Raw genomic sequence first — 9,420 nt, 5'->3', positions numbered from 1 at the left:
CACCAATCAATCAAACTACAACAAATACCTGTAAATATAATCTAATGATCACTAAAAGAAAATCAAATTTAAATACCTTATGAACTAACAAGCATAGAAATCATAAGTTATTTATAGAATACTATTGTTCAGACTACTTTAAAGTTTCAATGCATTCAAAAACACTTAATAATTCAAATAAACCATCATAAAGTACATAGTTTAGATTATCTAACACAACACTAAACTTTAACAGTGCGGCAATGCATTGTCCACATAATAATCCTTATCATTTTCATCACTGCTGGGCTCCTCAGTTACATCTCTATATTGACCATATACTCCATGTGAAATAGGTAGAGACGGGGGTGGTCGAGGAGGGCGAACTGTGTCACCAAGACAAGGGAAAATCTTCCCCCCTTAAAGCAAGTAATGCATCAAATTGGGCCTTCATTACCACATACTATATATCCCTTTGCCTTTCCCTTGCATGTAAGGCCTTAGCTTCATTAGATAGCTCAGCTATCTGCTTCTTCAAAGCTAAAATCATTTCCCTTAACTCATCATCCTGGGAGCTACCGAGGCTTTCTGGTCCCGAATGAAATTCATGAAAGGTTTGTTGAGGCAAGCCATAAGCATACTCATACCTACTCTGACCACCATCCGCATCTAACCATATTCTCTCATTCTGCTCTTGGCTAAATTGCAGGTCTTGACTATCACCTGGTAGATTTGACGGTCGATTTTGAATTTAATGATAACATTAGAATATAAATTTAGGAAATAAAGTAATTACTACTAGAAATAGAGGCTTACATAGGTCATTTCAGCTCGTGGCTTAACCTAAACATCAGGATCTCCAGGGGTTTTCTTTTTCCTTATGTATGTAGCCTTGAAAGACTCAGCCTACGTTATCAGCTTCCCAAACTCCTTTTCCTGCAAACAAAATATATTAGTATGCTAGCAGCATTTCATAACTTGATAAAATGAAAATGTGAAGCTACAAAATACATGTCACATTAACAACCAAAATATGAAGAAAAAGAAAATTAATGACTTTTTTGGTCTCTATTGCAAAATTATAGGTGATATTGGAGTCCTTCCATGAACCTAACAATTTCCTCCATACATTCCCCAGACTCTAAGCTCCACTCGTATATAAAGCTCAATCCTTAATAGACGCTCTAGTTTTCTTACCAATCCCTCTCGTCTGCTCGAACCTTAAATCGGTCGCCCAATGGATAGTTAACTTTTGCCAATTTTCAGAAAAAATCCACCTAGGCCTCTTGTTATTTTCACAAGCTTTTGATAGCAAACCAAAAAGTATGCGCGCAACTTTTAACTTGAAGTTTGTAGTAATTTGAGCTGAGTTTCATCTTCTGGATGCCAAAAAGACTTTCTCTGTAATTACAAGATAAATAAATTTAAATTAATCTGTGCGTGCAGCAAAACAACATGAATTACAAACTACGGGTGCAGGCAGAAGTGACTAATTATAACTGCCAAAAAACACATTCTTTACCCCCAAAAAAACATACCTATCCTACAAGCTTTCAATGGTAGTACAAAGGAGTTAGAGGTGCAATTACTACTACTGGCTTACCACTATAACACTATAATTATTCTAACTCTACACTCTATTTTCATCACACACATCATATTTTTCAGTCTCATATCAAAAAGAGATAAAACTTCAAGTAATCTAGACTGAACATTATCAAACTTTGAACTATATAAATATTCATTTTCTATCTCATCATCACTACCATCAACATTTTTTTTGGTGAAAAAACCATAAAAAACAGCTATACCAACTAAAATAAGCTGAACCAGTTCCTAATTTCCTATATTCAAAGCTTGGCTAATAATTTCAAAAGCTTCCAAAGGAAAAAGTGGAAATGCAACTCGAAATATCACAACTAGCATAGCTTTAAGGGACAAAATATTATAAAACTTACAAGAGTCTACATGGTTTGTTGGAACTAATTCAAAGTTTGGTTTCTTATTTTTGGAGATGTAAGGTGGTGAATCTTGATCCATTTGAAAAATAGAAACTTTGGTTGTGTTCGGTTTTGGATATTGTTTTATACGTGGTAGATTGTGAAAGGAATATTAGAAGATGAGAAGTCTTAGGAAATCTTGAATACCATTGTTCAAGTCATATAAAGAGTCCATCCATCACTTAAAGGAATTGATGTAAGACTCTTCACAACAAGACAACACCATAACAAAATGTGGATTGATCATGAAACGATAGTTCACCAAGAAATGGTAAAAATTAAAAAATACGAAATAGGACTCAAAACGAAATATGTTTGTAAACTAACGGTAACCGAAGTTAGTCCACTCCACAGCCTTTACCTTAACAACAACAAAAAAAAGCTTTGTTTGTCATTAAGTAGATATAATATGGACAGTAGAAATGTCATCGTTTGCAACAACGACACTGAAGTATTATTATTTAAATTTCATTGGAATCTATTGTCTAACACAATTGCTTTTAATCTACTAGAAATTCATCTCAACACTCCACAACTGTAAAATCAAACTGATCTTTAATATCTGAAACAATTACTTAATAGATTAGATAAAATGGGAATAAAGTTGGTGACTTTGAATATGCCAAAGTTTTATGAGTATTTCTAACATATTAAGTTTACATCAAAGAAAGCATATGAAGATTGATAAGGTATTATACATCAGATAACTTTTTGCTTAAACAACTGCACCTGCAAAGTTTTATCATACACATTTTCCTATTTCTTTTAAGCTCATGCCTTTTTCCTGCAATTATTGTAACTTCTGAGGATGTGGGAACAAAAAAAAAGTTCCCCAAGGCACCTCAATAACCTAATCAAACCTACAGCACGATCATAACACTCACCAATTGGTCAAGTACTTCCAAATTGGCAATATAGCATGACAATCTCGAGGTGCTATAAACAAAATACACCAATCTTAAATCACAAATTAGGTGTGTGTAGGGGGTGTATAATTAGTTATACAACACCTTCACCTCCAACTGTAATGGAAACTATTGTTGATTCCTCGAGGGGTGAAACAGGGCCAAGGTAGGTTCTTTAAGTTACTCTTTTCTATGGTGGTGCCTGAGCTAGGTTGCACCAACTTCACCTATTCCAGAGAATACCTGTTACCACCTACCAATTCTAGTACCGCTTGAATAATAGGTTCCCACAATTTTTATTTGCTTCATTAACTACTAAGCTACACCTTAAAGCAAGGTGACTTGGTGAGGGCTGGGTTTAAAAAGCATCAAGACTATGGTGAACGACAATAAGACCGAAGACATGAACAAGTACAACAGAAACTTGTGAACACTGAAAGTGAGGGGGTACTTCAGCCGTAAGATTTGACTAAATTTATAAGATTCATTCAACAACTCATACACAAAAAAGGCCATATTTCTAGCAACAGATAACTCCACAGTAATCATTATTATACAATAACAAGTCTTTAAGCATCTGTCATTGCAACATGTGATAAACCACTCCTTACACAAGAAGAAAGTTTTTCAATCCCAAAGCATTGAGATTATTGTAGTACTATGATTTTCTAATCCAACTAGCAATCAAGTCTCAAGATTTGAATTCCTAAAAGGAATAAACACCGTTTTGAAAGATCTTGCCTTTTAACTATTAGATTCTCTAGATTTCAGATACACAATTCTGAAAATTGCATGAAACCCCAACTAATCGAAAAGCAATCTGAAAAATAGCATAAAACCCTCAACTATTCGATCGAAAAGCATAAATTTGAAATGCAGTTCTGAAATAAAATCAAGAAAGACGTAAAACATAGAAACGCAATTCAAGACAGAAAAACCCCCAATTATTCATAAAAATCCTCACATTTTGGGAAAATTAAAGGAGACCCAAGAGATTCATATATTCACATTCTATTCTAAAATAAATAAGAAAAAATCAAAGCTTGCACCCTTTCTTGGAATGAAAGAGCCGACCGATGTCAGATTTGAAAGATGGTCGAATTTGAGAGATGGAGTTTTGAGAGAGTTGGATTTGAGAGAGCGAGCTGACCCTCTTTTGCGTTTTGTTTTTCTTTTAAGTGTTGTGTTTTTCTTTTTAATTATAACAATATATATTTAAAAAGTAAATAAATATTTTTTCACTTCATTAAATAGCAGTAGATAATTATTTTTAATAATAACTATTAATTTATTAAAATAATAGCGACCTCACGAGGTCGCAATGTTCAAAATTTTAGTGATCAATTTTAATTATTTTGGCACTAACTTTTTCTGCATTTTATTTTCGACCTCTAGAAGTCCTTATTATTATGTTGCTGATTTTTTTTTAGGATTTACCAACTTCATGAGGTCTCTTTATTTTAAAATAAATTAAAAAAATAAATTGAGGGGATAAGCGATCTCATGAGGTCTCTTATTTTTTACCTACTTTTGAGGTCTCTTTTTATAACTTTTTTAGTAGTGAATTACATTTATATATCATAAAAATAACATATATTTTCATTGTAATTTTATATCTTCAAAAATAATATTATATCATTCACTTCGGAATGAAACTTAATAATTTAAATTTGCTTGAAATATGATATTTATCGATTGACCATTGCTTTGTCTAAGCACAAGAAGACACTGGTTCAAAATATTTTTTTAGCTATTCAGTGTCTTACTATTTCAAGAATAAATCTCAACATTTTACTACTTGAGGAGTAAATTTGAAAATCTCACTTCAAGGAATAAAGCTCAAAATATTACTATTTCAAAAGTAAAAACTCTATTTTGAGAGCATATTTTAAAGTTTTTATATTTCGGGCAGTAAAAATTAAAGTTTTATTGCCTTGGGAGTAAATTCCAAATTTAGTATTTCGGAAGTATATTTCAGAGTTACTATATGAAATTTCAGGTTTATTACTTCGGGATAAATTTCAAATGTACTACTTCGAGATGAATCTCAGTGTTAGTTTAATAGAAGTAAATTTCAGAATCTTACTATTTTAAGAGTAAAAGAGTTTTACCACTTCAAAAGTAAAACAAAAATATTAAAATATTTTTTCTCAATTATTATTTTTCATGGAGGTTGAGAAGTGATATCTTCAAAATTAGGTGCACATTTATATTTATACTAGTCGTATCTTACGTGCCTCGCGCGTGTACCTCACTTCAAGGAATTCAGTCAACAAAATCACTTCGATATTATAAAAGAAAATTGTAATACCCTGAGAGTCTAACCAATAGTGCAACCATCACTCAAGCTCATGAGAAATAAATTATAGTGCTTTGGTTATTTTCTGATCAAGGGTGATGTGTATTAAGGCCTCAAAGATGTCCTAGCGATTAGGTGAATCACAATATCCCTTACCGATTGAATTCTTGAGAAGGATTTTGGCATAGCCAACTTCAAATGAGCATATCTATTTTTATACTATGAATTATTAATCTCATGACCTACCAAAAGATAGATAATTTAATTATCTTTTCAACGGTACCAATTTCACCCAAATCCGGTATCGGAGCAAAGAGTTATGCCCATTTTACTCCAGCGTGTCAGCCTGGAAATTTCATGACGACATTTTGTGACGACTTGTCACAAGCCTAACGGCTTGTCACAAAATGTCGTCACCATAATCAGAAAGTCACAAAATCCAACATTTCATGATGAGTTGTCACAAGTTTGCCGGCTTGTCACAAAATATCGTCAACCTTAAGCCTAAAATCATAAAATCCACCCTTTTATGATGACATTTCGTGACGACTTGTCACGAATGTCGTCAGCTATTTTTTTCCAGCAATTAAGGGACGTTTTTGCAAGAGTATTTTGATCTTTTCCCACCTTTTGGAGGCCCCTATATATATGAGAAACCCCATCTAAACCCTAATTTCTTCATTCTCTCTTCCAATTCTCTTAAGAAATATATCTAGGGTTTTTATTTAAGGACATTAATCTTCCGAAAATCATCCATAAATCTTTAAGATTTCTTCAAGAATCAAGTTCCTCATAGTGTGGGCTTCAAAAATCATTTATTACAAGTGAGGATAGAGTCTCAAGCACTAGAATTCATTCAATTTCAAAGATTAAGGTATGTGGGGTATTGAACAAGAGAAATATTTTCGTTCTTGTGTCCAAAGCTTTGATTTCTATCATGGATTTATATGATTTTGCAAGTGGGTTTATACCCAAATTACTTCATCATGAGATTATGAGAATATAAATTTTTCAAGCTTTGTTATACATGATTATTTTACTATTCCTAAGTTATGACTTGATATTTAATATTGTGAATTTTATATTTCTACCATGAGTTGATATTTCAAGTGCTTTCAAGATATGTGTCAAGCTTTAAGCTTCCTTATGACAAATTGGATTATTGAGTATATTGATTCATTAGATTGAGTTGTAACAATGAGTCTTGATATTTCTTCAAAGTTATTAATGTTGCCATGATTTAATGAATTGATACATTTTGATATTGAGAAAGATTGATTTGATTTGAGTCGAGTTAGGAATCCACAAATTGATTATGATTTGATAAATGAGAAAAAGATTTGATTTGATCTTCATGATAGACCCTTGTGATATTTGTAGTGGATTTCCTAACATGTTCTGAGCTTGTGTCTGGGAGTAGTATTTAGCACCGAGCAAAAAATATGGTATTTCCCCCGAAACTACGTGGCACCGTAGGATTGATATTGATAATTGTGGGCCAGAGGCTGAGTATAAGATTGTGTTCACTAAATTTAGGTTGTACTCCCTGGAAAGAGTACGACGCTCCCTCCAATGTGGGTTTCTCTCCTTAGGAGGGCAAAACGTTGGACTCCATGTAGCTCCATGGTTTATGTCGGTTATAAAAACCTCCCATGTCCATAAGAGTTGAGTTTCTTGAATTACCGAGTCACTCTGAGTCTTGAGTTGAAGAGTTGAATTATTTATGATGATTTATGAGGTTTTTATCATATGATTTATTTACTATGAGATCATGAAAAGTATGTTTCAATCTAACTCAAGCCATGTGAGCCATCATTGTACATATGCATATTTTTATGAAATTGATGATGATATTTACGTTGTTGCGTGCACCCCCACATACTCAGTACATTCCAAAGTGCTGACCCACATATTTTCCTATGGGCTAAGTTTTCTCGTAATGTAGGTTCAGGTACTCAGCCACAGCCGCTTTAACAATATTCGAGTGCCTCAACTACATTCCCTCAGTAGTGAGTCCTCATGGTTTGAGGACCGTGTCTATATTTTTGGTGATATCATTCTGTTGTTATGGATTTCAGTACTGTTTGAGTCAGTTGGGGGTTTGTCCCAATGGATCCTTGATTTTGATGTATAGAGGCTTTGTCAGACTAGAGGGTTGGTATATACAGACATTCAATATATTTTGGTTGTACAATCTAGTATTCTCCAGTATTTCTCTTAAAACCGATGTGGTATATCTCTTTGTTGTGCATGACTATTGTTGAATTGAATTCCTTGGGGTAGTGTCTGGCTTCGAGGATTAGCTTGGGGCTACGGGTAGCCCTAAGCACCGTATGGCATCTCAGAATAAAATTTTAGGGTGTTACAAAGCTTGGTATCAGAGCCTAAGGTTTAAGGAGTCCTAGGGAGTCTGACAAGCCGTGTTACGTAGAGTCTTGATCATCGGTGTGTAGCGTGACACATCTATGAGCAAGAGGCTACGAAACATTTTAGGAAAATTTGCTTCTTTCTTTCTAAATTTTATCGTGCCTACAACTGGCTCTTTATCTACAATTAATTCGTGCTCTCTTATAAAAAAATGCCTCCTTGTCGAGCTCGTACAAACAACGAGCAACCTCCACTCGTTGATCCCTTGAATGAGCACGTGTCTCATGCAAAATTTCGGGCAGCTTTTCAGGCGCTAGCCCAGGCAATTACCGTTAATGCTCAAGCTAACGCCTAGGCTACTATTCCATCCTCATAAGAGAATAATTCTGCTGCAGCTTGAGTTTATGACTTTATGCGGATGAATCCGCCTGAGTTCTATGGGTCGAAGGTAGGTGAAGACCCACAGATGTACTTGGATGAAGGGAAAAAGATCACCCAGATTATGCACATGACTGAGGAGAAGAGTGTTGAATAGACTGCCTATCGAATGAAAGATATTGCATATGATTAGGTGGAGATGTGGAGGATGAGTAGAGGGGAGGATGCCGCTCCCATGACTTGGCAGTTATTACAGGATGTGTTCTTGGATAGATTCTTTCCTCTTGAGATGAGGAAAGCAAAGATAGAGGAATTCATGAATTTGAGACAAGGCTCCATGACTGTTAAGCAGTATTGTCTTAAATTCAATCAGTTATCCAAATATGCTCCTAGTATGATGGCTGACTCCAGGACCATCATGAGTAAGTTCATAACCGGTGTGTCGAGTTACGTTGTGAAAGAGTACAGATCTGCTATGCTTAATAGGGAGATGGACCTTTCTCGGTTGATGATACATGCCCAACAGATTAAAGCTGATAAGGTGAAAGAAAGGGAGAGAGTAAGAGGGAATAAAAGAGCTAGATCAGAGCAGCGAGTATCCGGTCAGTCCAGATTCCATGGAGGGAACCACCCTCAATTTATGCCTGCGCCTTCCTCAGTTAGTGCTCTTGCACCTAGAAGAAGGCAGGAGCAGAGGAACAAGCCTATCCTGTCTAGGTCTCAGGAAAGTGTAGGTAACCGGCCTCGTCTTCCTTCATGTGCCAAGTGTGGTAGAGATTATTTTGGCGAGTGTTTTGTTAATCAGAGTGGTTGCTTTGGTTGTGGAAAGTTGGGCCACCAACTTAGATATTATTTGTATGCTAGTCAGGGGAGTCGAGATGCTCATCCCCAGAGTCAGGCTACTAGTGCTCCCACTCCCGTAGTCTGCCCAGTTCCTCCTCAGCGCACCTCTTCTAGTACTACCGGCGGTTCGTGCCAGAATCGCTTCTATGCTATACCACCTCACCAGGAGCAGTATGACTCTCCAGATGTTGTCACTGGTATGCTCCATGTCTTTCATTTTGATGTGTATGTATTGATGGACCCCGGTTCGAGTTTGTCTTATGTGACACCTCTGGTTGCTGTAAATTCTAAGATGGACCCTGAACGGATCCTGAGCCTATTCTGGTTTCTACCCTGGTAGGAGAATTTGTTATTGCTAAGCGATTGTATAAGAAGTATCTTATCACTGTCCTTCATTGGATCATATGTGCTGATTTGATTGAGCTAGATATGGTTAATTTTAACGTTATTCTGGGTATGGATTGGTTCACTCATGCTATGCATCTATAGATTGTCATACCCGAGTGGTCAAGTTTCAATTTCCTAAAGAGCCCATTTTTGAGTTGTCCGGGAGTTCTGTAACTCCGAAGAGCCATTTTATATCGTACCTCAAATCTAGGGAGTTGATTTCCAAGGGTTGCATCTATCACCTAGTTCGAGTTAAAGACCT

The 9,420-nt window shown here is 35.5% G+C and overlaps 1 long non-coding RNA gene across 1 annotated transcript; it reads right to left on the bottom strand.

Annotated features, from left to right (window-relative positions):
• Positions 1-242: 242 nt before the first annotated feature.
• On the bottom strand, positions 243-1,388 carry LOC107866169. Its single transcript, XR_007053605.1, has 3 exons — positions 1,177-1,388; positions 796-915; positions 243-702 (listed from the first exon to the last, which is right to left on the bottom strand). It is a non-coding gene; the product is annotated as an uncharacterized LOC107866169 (long non-coding RNA).
• Positions 1,389-9,420: the final 8,032 nt, after the last annotated feature.

The sequence above is a fragment of the Capsicum annuum genome, chromosome 3 (assembly GCF_002878395.1).
Source record: "Capsicum annuum cultivar UCD-10X-F1 chromosome 3, UCD10Xv1.1, whole genome shotgun sequence".
Classification (NCBI taxonomy): domain Eukaryota; kingdom Viridiplantae; phylum Streptophyta; class Magnoliopsida; order Solanales; family Solanaceae; genus Capsicum; species Capsicum annuum.
This window is presented reverse-complemented; position numbering and strand designations above follow the sequence as displayed.